General features: G+C 45.3%; 1 protein-coding gene across 1 annotated transcript in view; it reads left to right on the top strand.

Annotated features, from left to right (window-relative positions):
* KIRREL3 (kirre like nephrin family adhesion molecule 3) overlaps positions 1–13,258 on the top strand; it is a 595,366-nt gene that overhangs the window by 513,444 nt on the left and 68,664 nt on the right. The gene's annotated exons all lie outside the window — the stretch shown is intronic.

The raw sequence follows: 13,258 nt of genomic DNA, 5'->3' as shown, positions 1-13,258 counted from the left end.
CTGTTCCCCAGATGCGCCTTGGGAGCTGGGGGCCCTAGACCCACAGCATCCATTTCCCATCCCATTAAGTCCTATCATCAGGGGAACCGCCGGCAGCTTCTTTTCCCGTCACTCTGGGCCTGTAAATTATTCTGTCCGTTTCGGGGGAGGTTTTCCTGACTGGGAGGTTTGTAGGCCCTGCAGAAACCCGCACGGCTGCCTCCGTCTCATGAAAATACATAGCTGAGCCCCACAGCCCACGAAGGCTGACTTCCAAAAGAGTGTCACATTTTCACAAGTCGATCAAGGTGTTTGTAAATGTTTATCGAAAGGGAGAACTTTCCATATGTAAATATGTCAGGAGTGGTGAGATGTGAGCAGCTGAGAAATCACCAGTGCCAGGAATACCCCTGCAGCCTCTGGGGTGGAAGGCAAAAAACAGGGCCACAGGCTGTGACTTCACAGCCATCCCCCTGAAAGAGCTGGCCCTGCTCGAGTCCCACACACACCCTCCAGTCACTTCCCCTCCATCTACACCCAGAGAAAGACGCACGTTCAGTGGGGTGATAGAGAAAACTTGTTTTGCACATGGTTCGACGGAGGTCTAGAAAGAAATAAGCCGGGGGTTGCACGATCCCTGGAGAGGGAAAACAAGTCCCCTCTGACTCTGTGAGACAGAACAGTGGGCTTCGAGCATGGGTCACCTGAGACTACCCCGTTCCTGCTTCTGCCCCAGCCTCAAATACCAGCTTGATCTGGGCACCAGTTCTACTAAGAACCAATAGAAGCCCCCCCCAGAACCAAACCTTGGTTAAACAGTGTTAGAGCTGGAAGTGTTGCCAAAAATGGGGTCTGGCTGCTTGCCACTTGGAGGCTAGTACTCAAGAAGCAAGGTTGGTAGAAAGGAAAGTTGGCTTTATTCCAGAGGTCGGCATCCAAGGAAGAGGGTGGACTTGTGTCCAAACGTTGACTCCTGCAGTGGGCAAGGGCTTCTAAAGGGGGGTTTCTGGGGTTTGTAGGCAGAGAGAGGTGGTCATCTTGAAATTGGTCATCGGTGGTCTGACCAGTGTCATCTTGACTCTTTTAAGAACAGTCAGTCTTCAGTTCCAGGGTCAGTGTGTTCCCCTCTCTTTGAGGTCAGTTCTTGGAATTGTTGCAGCGTGTGTCATGGTTACAGTCTGGTCATCATGTAATTAACTTCTACTGGGTGGAGGTTCTGGTGTCTGCAAAACAGCTCACAGGATATGGCTCAGAATATTATCTATAGCTCTTGAGGGGAAACTAAAAGTCCTGGACTTTGCTTAATGACTAAGCAAGCAATTATTATTTTTCATCCTGTTTAGCTGTTTTCTTTTGCTTCTGCATTTTCTTACTTCTCTGATTAAACTTCATCTTTGGCTAAAGTTTTTCTACAGACAAAAGGCAGGTGGAGGACTTGGGGGAGACGAGCCATAGGGTCCTGCTCCATTTCAGAAGGAATCCGCCAATGAAGGCTTCTTCCTTCATTCTTTTTCTTTTTTTAATATTTATTTTATTATTTATTTATTTACTTAGCTGCGCCAAGTGCAGTTGGCAGGATCTAGTTCCCTGACCAGGGATTGAAACTGGACCCCTTGCATCAGGAGTGCAGAGTCTTAGCCACTGGACCACCAGGAAAGTTCCATTTCATTCTGTTTTCTCAATATACCTGTATGCACCTTCTGTATGCCTGGCACTGTCCTAGGCATGGAAAATGTGTATATGATCAAAACAGATTAAAATCTCCTGCCTTCATGGAACTTATATTCTAGCAAAGGGAGTGGAGCAATAAACAATAAATATAAGAAGAGATTGTTATAGTTTATTACAAGGTGTTAAGGGCTATTAAAAAATGTAAAGTAGAGTGTAAGAGATAGGGTTTCCTGGAGAAAGGGCAAGTTGAGCAGTCAGGATGGACTTCTCAGAGGAGGTGACCTTTTTCATCTTCCCCTTTATTTTTAAAGAGTTTTACTGAGGTTAATTATATACAATTAAATCCACCCCTTTTACTTGCACAACTCAACGGTTTTCAGTGAATATATAAAGCTATACAACCATGGCCATAACCTACTATTAGGTCATTTCCTCAAAAAGATCTCTTGTCAATCTCTGCTCCCATCTCCACTGCCTGGGCAACCACTGATCGGCTTTGTGTCTCCATGGATTTGCCTTGTGTGGATGTTTCATACAAATAGACTCTTAAAATAAGTGGCCTTTGTGTCTGGCTTCTTGAGTTAGCATCATGGTTTTGAGACATCTGTGTTGTAGCCAGTGTCCATAACTTATTTCTCTTTTTTTTGTAATATTTATTCACTTGTTTACTTGGCTGCATTCGGTCTTAGTTGTAGCACACAGGATCTTTCTCTGTGTCATGTGGGCCTCTCTAGGTGCTCAGGATTAGTTGCCCCAAGGCATGTGGGATCTTAATTCCCTGACCAGGGATGGAACCCATGTCCCCTCTTTGGAAGGTGGACTCTTAACCACTGGACCACCAGGGAAGTCCTGTAGTTCATACCTTTTTGTGGTTGAGTAGTATCCCATTGTATGGTGGTGCTGGTTGTTCAGTTGCCCAGTCATGTCCAGTTCTTTGCGACTCCATGAACTGCAGCAGCCAGGCAGTCCTTCAGTATCTTCTGGAGTTTGCTCAAACTCATGGCCACTGAGTCAGTGATGCCACCCAACCATCTCATCCTCTGTTGCCCCCTTTTTCCTCCTGCCCTCAGTCTTTCCCAGCATGAAGGTCTTTTCCAATGAGTTGACTCTTCCCATCAGGTGGCCAAAGTATTAGAGCGTCAGCTGCAGCACCAATCCTTCCAATGAATATTCAGAGTTGATTTCCTTTAGGAATGACTGGTTTGACACCCTTGCTCTCCAAGGGACTCTCAAGAGTCTTCTCTAGCACCACAAATTGAAATCATTAATTCTTTGGCACTTGGCCTTCTTTAGGGTCCAACTCTCACATCTGTACTGGAAAAACCATAGCTTTGACTATACAGACCTTTGTCAGCAAAGTGATGTCTCTGCTTTTTAATACGCTGTCTAGCTTTGTCAAAGCTTTTCTTCCAAGGAGCAAGCGTCTTCTATTTTCATGGCTGCAGTCACGGTCTGCAATAATTTTGGAGCCCAAGAAAATAAAGTCTGTCACTGTTTCCATTTTTTCCCCATCTATTTGCCATGAAGTGATGGGACCAGATGCTATGATCTTCATTTTTTGAATGTTAAGTTGTAAGCCAACTCTTTCACTCTCCTCTTTCACCTTAATCAAGAGGCTCTTTAGTTCCTCTTTGCTTTCTGCCATTGTATAGTTAAATATGTTTTGTTTATTCTTTCATCACCTGATGGACATTTGAATTGTTTCCAGTTTGAGTCTGTTATGACTAATGCTGCTATGAGCATGCACATTCACATAGTGACTCAGTGGGTAAAGAATCCACCAGCAATGCAGGAGACGCAGGTTCAGTTCTTGGCTTGGGAAGATCCCCATGACAACCCACTCCAGTATTCTTGCCTAGAGAATCCCATGGACAAGAGGAGCCTGGTGAGCTACAGTCCTTAGGGTCACAAAGAGTCAGATACTACTGAAGTGACTTGGCAAGCGCACACACGAGCATTCACATACAAGTCCGTGTATATGTGTATGTTTTCACTTTTCATGGGTTAGATTCCTAGGAAGTGAAATAGCTAGACCATGTGGGAAACTTACACTTAACTTTTTAAGAAAGTGCCAAAGTGGCACCAAGTTGAATTCCTGGGGGAAATCCCATTTGGCCATGGTGTTCAATCTTTTTTTTTTTTATGTTGCTGCATTCAGTTTGCTAATTTGGGACTGGGGGCTTTCAAAGTTTCCAAAGCGGAAAGTTAGCATCATGGTTTTGAGACATCTGTAAGTTGTAGCCAGTGTCCATAACTTATTTCTCTTTTTTTGTCATATTTATTCACTTGTTTACTTGGCTGCATTATTTGTTCCCACCAGCAGTGTATGAGAGTTCCAGTTTCTCTACATCCTGGTCAACACTGTACTGCTTGGCTTTTCTCTGATTACCAATCTAATAGATTGAAGTGGTATTCCACTACACTTTCAATTTGCATTCCCCTAATGACTTATGTGTTGAGCATCTTTGGATCTGCTAATTATCCACATTTTATTTTCTTTGGTGAAGGGTTTATTCAGATCTTTTGCCTATGTTTAAACGGCATCATTTGTCTTATTATTATCATTTGTAAGAATTCTTTATACACTCCAGATACAAGTCCTTTATCAGATATATAATTTGCAAATATTTTCTCTCAGTCTGTGGCTTGTCTCGTCATCTCCTTAGTGGTATCTTTTGAAGTACAAAAGCTTTTAATTTTAATCAAGCCCAATTTAGTAGTTTCTTTTCTTTTATGGATTGTGCTTTTGGTATTCCATCTAAAAACTCTAACACAAGGTCACAAAATTTTATATTTTCTTGTACAAGTTTTACAGTTTTAGCTCTTACAAATAGTCCATGATTCATTTTTTATGTTTATCCTTTTTAAATTTATTCATTTTTTAATTGGAGGATAATTGCTTTACAATGTTGTGTTGGCTTCTGCCACACATCAACATGAATCAGCCGTGGGTATACATATGTCCCCTGCCACTAGAACCTCCCTCCCACCTCCCACCCCATCCCACCCCTCTAGGTTATCACAGAGCACCGGGGGAGCTCCCTGCATCATACGGCAAATTCCCACTGTCTCATTTACACATGATAATGTATATGTTTCAATACTTCTTTCTCAATTCATCCCACCCTCTCCTTCCCCAGCTGTGTTCACAAGTCTTTTCCCTATGTCTGCATCTCTATTACTGCCCTACAAATAAGCTCATTAGTGCCAACAAACACTCTATGATTAATTTTAAATTAATTTCTGGGTAATTTGTCAGGTAAGGAACTAAATTCATCATTTTTGCATATAGCCACCCAGTTGTCCCAACTTCAATTGTTGAAAAAGACTACCCTTTTCCCCACTGAATTGCATTTGTCAAAAAAGCAATTGACCAAAAATGTAAGGGTTCATTTCTCAACTCTCAATCATGATAAATTGATCTATATGTCTATTCTTATGCCAACCCTCCACTGTCTTACTTGCTAAGAACTTTATACTAAAGTTTGAAGTCAGGAAAGATAGGTTATCTGATTTTGTTCTTTTTTAAAATGGTATTAGCTATTTTGAATCCTTTGTATTTCCATATAAATTTTAGGATCAACTTGTCAATGTTTGCAAGATGGTTGCTGGAATTTTTTCTAGAAATTGTGCCAAAGCTACAGACAAATTTGAAGAAAATTGTCATCTTAACTATACTGAGTCTTCCAATCCATGAAAATAGAATATGTCTCCACTTATTTAGTTCTCTAATTTTTTCCAATGACATTTTATGGTTTTCAATGTATGTCATATTTTTTGGTAAAGTTATTCCCAACTATTTTATTCTTTTTGATGTTATCCCAAATGGAATTGTTTTCTTAGTTTTGTTTTCAGATTTTTCATTGCCAATATATAGAAAGGTAATTTTTATGTAGAGATCTTAGATCCTGTAACCTTGCTAGACTCATTTTTTAGGTTTTACTAATTTTTGTGAGTTCCTTAAGATTTTCTCTGCGTACTATCATTTTGTTTAAAAATGAAGATAGCTTTACTTTTTCTTTTCCAATCTGTTGCCCATTTTTTAGTTATTGGACTGGCTAGAACTTCCAGTACAAAGTTGAATAGAAGCGATGAGAACAGTGTGTGTGTGTGTGTGTGTGTGTGCGTGTGTGTGCTGAGTCGATTCAGCTGTATCTGACTCTTTGAGACCCCATAGACTGTAGCCCACCAGGCTCCTCTGTCCATGGGGATTCTCCAGGCAAAAATACTGGAGTGAGTTGCCATGCCCTCCTCCAGGGGATCTTTCTGACCCAGAGATTGAACGCGAATCTCTTCGGTCTCCTGCACTGGCAGTCAAGTTCTTTAACCACAAGTGCCACCTGGGAAGCCTGCTGAGAGCAGACGACTTGACTTTATTCCCAGTCTTAGGAGAAAGTCTACAGTCTTTCACCATAAAGGATGATGTTAGCTGTACTTTTTTCATAGGTGCCCTATATCAGGTTGAGGAAGTATCCATCTGTTCCTCCATTGTTAAAAGCTTTTACCATGAATGATACTAGGTTTTGTGAAATGCTTTTACTGTATCAATTGAGTTGGTCATGTGGGTTTTTTTTTTCTTTATTCTATTAATATGGATTATATTAATTGATCTTCAAATGTCAAACCAACCTTGAATTCTGGGGAAAATCCCATTTGGTCATGGTGTATAATCATTTTTATGTTGCTGCATTCAGTTTGCTAATTTTGAGTTGAGGACTCTTTATCAGTATACATGATGGACAATGGTCTGTAGTTATTTTGTGATATGACTGTCTTTAGCATCAGAGTAGCACTAGTCTTATTAGAATGAGTTGGGAACTGTTCCTCCTCTACTTTCTGGAAGATTTTATGAAGGGTTGATAATATTTTTTCTTTCAATATTTAATAGAATTCACCACTGACATTGTCTTGACCTGCGGTGTTCTTTATGGGAAGATTTTTCGTTATTAATTCCATTTCTGTACTTGATGTGGTTTCTAGTCAGATTTTCTCTGTAGAAGCTGAATTCTGAACAGACTTGAGAGGTGAAGGATTTAGCTGTGAATCTTGGAGGAAAATTCCCACTTGAAGTGAAAAAGCAGAGCCTTTGAAGGATTCTCAAGAGCGGAGTGACACGCTCTGACTTGCATTTGAAAAGCCCCATCCTGACTGCTGGGTTGAGACCAGACTGGAAGAGGACCAGGGAAGGAGACCTGTGAGGGGCTTTTGCAGGGATACAGACGAGCAGTGAGGGGACCCAGACCTGAATGGTAGTGGCGGAGCCAGTAGACAGCAGTCCAAGAGAATGGCAGGAGCCCACGGTGATGCCAAGGATTTGAGTATAGAGCCTTCCATCCCTATAAAACTGGATGCGAAATTCTGAATGAAGTTGTGCATTTCTGGGGAGAGATTTCATATTTTCAAAGGACTAACTCAGTTAGCGCCCCAGATTTTAATAATGGCTAATCCAGACCAACATCTTCATTTTTAAGAAACTATGATTCAGAAAAGTTGAGTTACTTCCCCAAGGCCACACAGCAAAGCTAGGGATATCCCAGCTGCCTTGGCCGCCACCTCGGGGGGTTTGCCTAGTGGTATGTGTCATCAGGACCCCTCCAACCAGTCCAATGAGACCCACTCACCCCGGCCTAGGAGCACGTATGGTGTACAGAATGACTCCTCCTCTGTGCCCAGCTTCTGTTGCCCACATCTGCCTTCATAGTCACCTGCCTTCCTTGTCCATGGCATCTGGGATCCCCAGGTTCCAACCTCGCCCCAGGAAGATCCAAGAGAAAGCCTTTCTGCTACTCACAACTCTCTCTCCACGCAGAATCACAGGAAAGCAGCACCGTATCTGTCTAAGAGAGTAAGGCCCTTGGTTTTTAATCTGTGCGCGAATCTTATCTGAACAGGTTCAGGTGGCAAGAGTGAGAGAGAAAAATAATTAAGGGGAGGCAGGTGAAATGTTGACATTATTATTACTTAAGTGCTGCGACACTTTTAGTTCATGTTTTTATACCCGTGACACCCAGTGAGGGAAAATCAGCTTCCCATTATCTGAACTGCACACCCGCTCACCCCACCTCCCCACCACCTATAAATCTTATTAAAACGAGTTCCATTGGCAAGACAGAAAAATAATTAAAGCCAAGGTAGGTGAAATGTTGATGTTATTAGTGTAATGCAAGAGTCTGTTCAGTTTCTACACCAGTAAGATGCAGCCGAGGGAAATCAGTTTTAAAGATTACCTTTCCAGGACGCAAGAATGTAAAGAGTGAACCTGTTAGTTGCTCGGTCTTACCCAACTCTTTGCAAGCCCCTGGACTGTAGCCTGCCAGACTCCTCTGTCCGTGGGATTCTCCAGGCAAGAATACTGGAGTGGGTGGCCTTTCCCTTCTCCAAAGGATCTTTCCTGACCCAGGGATCGAACCCACATCTCCTGCATTGCAGGCAAATTCTTTACCATCTGAACCATCGGGAAAGATGGTAAATCGAAGATGCAACTCAGAGCTCAGAAAGCCGGACTTAACAGAAGAGTGCATCAAACCAGGAATCATTTCGAAGTCTGTGGCAATCTCCCAGGGGCTATTAAGCTCACAGTTTACCTTTTGACTGAATTCTATTTTCTTGCAAATCCTTTATTTCCCATTTATTTATTGACTAGAGACACCGGCACCAAAAGAAAAGAAAAGCAGGTGGGGGAGAGGGATTCTCCAGCCACTGGTCTTAAAACTCCCTAGCAGGAAGTGATTCTCTGGAGGGAGGATCTGAGCACTCCCGTGGACCAGCGTGTAACTGAATCGCTTCTCCTCTGAGGAGTGCCCGCCCAGACGGGGTGGACTCTTCCGGCTGCTGGACAGAGGAGCCGCCACATCTTATCTTCCCTGGGGGAGTGGCTGAGGGGCTGTGGGCAGTACTCCCAGGACAGGCCCCTGGGCATCGCACACAGGAGTCTGGAACTTTCCAACAAGATGTGACAAACGTCTCCGTTGTGTGAGGTGGTGTGGGGTCTGCCCAAGAATAAGAGATGTCAGAGTGGGCAGAGACCCTATGACTCACAGAGTCCAGATTCAGGAGTGACCACTGGCCACCAGCAGGTCAGATCTGGTGGGCAGCCGTGTCCGGTCAGCTCCTAAAGTATCTTTGTTGCTGATGCTGTTCAGTCGCTAAGCCATGTCTGACTCTTTCCAACCCCATGAACTGCAGCACGCCAGGCTTCTCTGTCCTCCACCATCTCCCGGGGTTTGCTCAAATTCACGTCCGTTGAGTTGGTGATGTTATCTAACCACCTCATCCTCCGTTGCCCCTGCTCCTTTTGCTTTCAATCTTTCCCAGCATCAGGATCCTAAAGTATCTTTAGAGATTTTTTAATTCATGGCCAATATTTTAGATTCTGGAGGGTTATGTATTAAAAATTCAGATTTCTGGTTCTTTTTTTTGGGGGGGCCATGCCTACAGCATGTGCGATCTCAGTTCCCCCATCAAGGATCGAACCCGAAGTCCCCTGCAGTGGAAGCAAAGAGTCTTAACCACAGGACCACCAGGGAAATCTCTGACTTCTCCTGCAAAGATCTGGCAACATTAAGTCCATGCTCTTGCTTGGCAATAATTGTGTGATGGCTGCTCCCTTCATGGCAGTGTGGTCACCAGCCTCCATTCACCTGGGCCATTCTATGCATTCCTGTTACCTAGATTGAGTCTGCTGCTCTGATCCCGCCAACCCTAGACCTGCCTTCAGGGAACTCATAGTGAGGATCAGCAGCTAAAAGAGAAACAGAAAGGAGACGAAGGAAGACAGAACGCCAGTGGCATCCAGTTGTTCCCGAGGAGTCGCCAAGGGCAGGCTTGAATGGGTTTTAGGTGAGGTTTCAAGCATGAGAAGAGTTTGGACAATTTAATCAATTTGGCCCAGAAGAGTGGGCAGCATGTTCATTCCCTGCTAACAGCGGATCTCTTGTAAAGAGCCTAGAGCTTGGAGCTGAACTCTGTCTGCCACTCACTGCCTGGTCTGGAAATGCCCCCTGTAGGGTATGGTGCAGAAATGGGCCCCAGGACAGGTTGGAGCGGGATCTGCTCCACGGGCAGTGAACTAAATAATTCATGTTCCCCAACACGGCCGAGGAGAGGCTCTTCCCCGGCTAAGCTTGCATTCCAGCTAATGGAGAGTTATCATTAACGTCATACCCACTTCAGAACTGAAAAAATAACAATGCATTAAAAATAGATCCCACTTTCAATCGGATGAATGTGAGTCACTGGAATAGCTTGTGAGCAGCCTCATTTGACACAAAATGGGCTTTGGTTCCAGGCCCTTCGTGCTGCCCTGGGCAATGGGTCTCCGAGGACTCCCAGTGGAGCCTCTAGAGCCTGCTGTCCAATATGGCAGCCACCCGCCACAAGTGACTGTTTAATTTTAATTTCAAATTAATTAAAATCAAATAAAACTAAAAATACAGTTCCTCAGTGGCACTTAGCCCACGTCAAGTGCTCAGTAGCCATATGGGACTTTAGGGAGACTGGTTTAAACAGAATTCAGGCATTCCTGGCCAAATTCCACCTAATCCTAATTCCAGAAACCCAACAGCATCCAATATTAGACACAGATTCAAAGGTTTAGACCTGGAGGTGTGGAGGTCAGCATCCCGCAAGCGTTTGCACTGATGTCATGATGCAGCCTGGAAGTGGAGGCTTCTCAGCAATTCACTCACTCCTTGACTCACCAAATCTTCACTAGGTGCCAACTATGTGTTAAAGCATCATGTAAATGCAGAGTGGGGGTATAAAACATCTGTGCCTCAAGGAGTTTACGGTCATGGAAAAGAGAAAACATAGAAACTTTTTACAATCATGTAAGACAGAATGAAAGAAGTATTTAAAAGTATAAACAAGATACAGAGAAAGTGTTCGTTTCCACCAAGAAAATCTGGGAGGACTTCACAAGGGAAGTGACTATTGAACTCTCCCTTGGTAGAAACAGAATTTTAGAAGACTGCTTATTTAAATTATGTGGTAGATTATTTAAAAATCATCAGGGCTTCCCAGGTGGCTCAGTGGTTTAAAAAAAAAAAAAAAATCCACCTGCCAAGGCAGGAGACACAAGTTCAATCCTTATTTTGGGAAAATTCCATGTGCCATGGAGTAGCTAAGCCCCTGCACCACAATGACTGAGCCTGTGCTCTAGAGCCCGGGAACTACTGAAGCCCGTGTGGCCTCGAACCCGTGCTCCACAACAAGAGAAGACACTGCAATGAGAAATCCGAGCACCGCAGCTAGAGAACAGCCTCCACTCGCCACAGATGGAGAAAAACCCACGAGCAGCAATAAGGACCCAGAGCAGCCAAATAAATGAATAATAAAAAATAATAATAATCAGGGGACCTCTCTGGCAGTCCAGTGATTAAGATTCTGCACTCCCACTTCAGGGGGCCTGGGTTCGATCCCTGGTCAGGGAACTAAGATCCCAAATGCCCCGAGGTTGCACGACCAAGGTAAATAAATACTGTAAATGAATCAATTAACTTCGTTAAGTTAAAAAATAAAAGTAATCAAAGAATTCCCTGGTGGTCCAATGGGTAAGACACCCTGCTTTCACTGCCCGGGGCACAGGTTCAACCCCTGGTTGGGGAATTAAGATCCCTCAAGCCAAGCGGCACAGCCGAAAATAAATAGATAAATAAAATTAAAGACATGCAAACTTGAGAACATTTGCTGAAACTGGGAAACTATAAAGAGTGATGTTGTTTTTTAAAAAAAATGTTCATAAGAACCAGAACAAAGGCACAGGGGGATGAAGGAACAGCGTACCCTGAGTGAAGGGTCAGCCTAGGGATGGTTATAAGGGATAAAAAGGAGCATGGCGGGTGGGGTTCGTCGGGAAAGGCCGAGCGCCGTGCAAGGAGTTTGAACTTGGGTGTGAGCAGTGGGGAGCCATCGTAGGTGCCTGTGGACTTTTATCGCCACATATGAGGGCCCCAAAGAAGAGAACCGCGTGGCGTCTGGGGCACGGGTCTGACAGCAAGAAAAGTGCTGGCTAGTCGGATCCTGGTTAACAGAAGGTAGGACAACATAGACTTCCCAAAGCCCTTGCTGGAGACAAAAAGCAAGTAAGTGCCCAGAGAGAGGGCACCCAGGTGGCGGTGAGAGTCACTCGCCTCAACTTCTGTTAGCCAGGGAGCTCTCATGCATCCCTCAACTCAGCAGTGCCTCTACCAGCAAACATCCCGCGGTGCCTGGCTTCTTTAATGATCCAGAAGTCTGAATGCTTCGGGATCCTGAGCCCCTTAGTCACTGGCATCACCTGCACACCCACTGCGGGCAGCCCTGCGTGGTGAGAGACCTCAGCCCCGGGTGTGCGGGAGCACAGTACCGCCCGCCAGTGCCAGGTTGGTCCAGGGGCCATCCGGTTCGGTCCCCGCCTCCCGGCCCCTGAGCCGTGAGTCCCTGGAGTGGCTGTCCTCAGTGGAGGGTCGGAGGATGAACACCCCCCGGGTGAGGCCACCCCCTCTTCACAAGCGCCCTCCCCTGTGTCTGTGGCTCTCAGACGCCCCGGAGACCATTAGCACCTCTCTGGGAATATCTAACTGAAGACAATTTCTAGCCGGGATCTGTTATAATTACCAATTAGGTCTGATTATAATTACCCCTCGCCGCCATCCCTTACCTGGCACCCAGGATAGGACAGGGCCCCGCGACAATTAGCAGCAAGTCTTTCCTAATACGCTGGGTGATTAGCAACACAATCGCAGGGTCGGGGCGAGGGTGGGGGGGGGGGCGCGGGAAGAGCCTGGCTTGTTAGAGGGAGGCTGCTGTTTACCGAGGAATCAGGAATCAAATTAGATTAAAATTAATGAGGGGGGAAATGCGGAGTGCAGAAATGCAGTTTTTCCCCTCAACCACCTCTTTTTGTGTGTGTCAGTTGATGACATCATTTAGGGGAAGAAGCTGAAATTCCCCTACGCTTCTCCAACTCAGGTTTTTGGGGTTCAGGGACCACCCCGTCTCTGCCCAGAGTGACACAGTGGACGTGATCAAAGGACACACTGTGTTGTGAATGTGGGAAAATCACCTGAGCTCTCTGAGCCTCAGCCTCCTCATCTGTGAAGTAGGGACAGTACTTGGCTCTGAACCAGACACCTGCCCCAGTTATGTGCAAGACTTGGGGATGGGGAGTGAGGGGATAGGGCCGAAGGTGCCAAACACCATGGCTTAGTTTTCTGGGAATCTCTGGGCTCAGTCCCAAGCTTGGCTCAGAGAAAGTACTGGAGGAGGAACCACACTTAACTCCCACCCAGGACCCATAGGGAGGCCTCTCCCTTCCCCAGAGCAGCAGGCCGGCATGGAGAAGAGATGCCAGCTGAGATGGGAACAACCATCCCTGGGCATCCTCACCCCTTCACCCGCTCAATAAAGTGACAACTTCCCGAAGTGGTTCACTGTGAAGAGAGGAAACCTGGGAGCCAGCTGTGCATCCTCGAGGAAGTGAACTTGCCTCTCTGGGCTTGAGCATCTGCACATGAGGAATCTTCCAGTCTCCCTGAGCAGAGGGAGGCTCTAAGAGCCCTGGAAGAGTGCAGTGTGGCCATTACACAATCAATCTGGTGGCTGTGGGCTGGTGCCTGGGGAGACCTGA

Source organism: Muntiacus reevesi, chromosome 5 (assembly GCF_963930625.1).
Source record: "Muntiacus reevesi chromosome 5, mMunRee1.1, whole genome shotgun sequence".
NCBI classification, from domain to species: Eukaryota; Metazoa; Chordata; class Mammalia; order Artiodactyla; family Cervidae; genus Muntiacus; species Muntiacus reevesi.
Note: the sequence above shows the minus strand (reverse complement) of the source record. Positions and strands in the feature narration are given on the sequence as shown.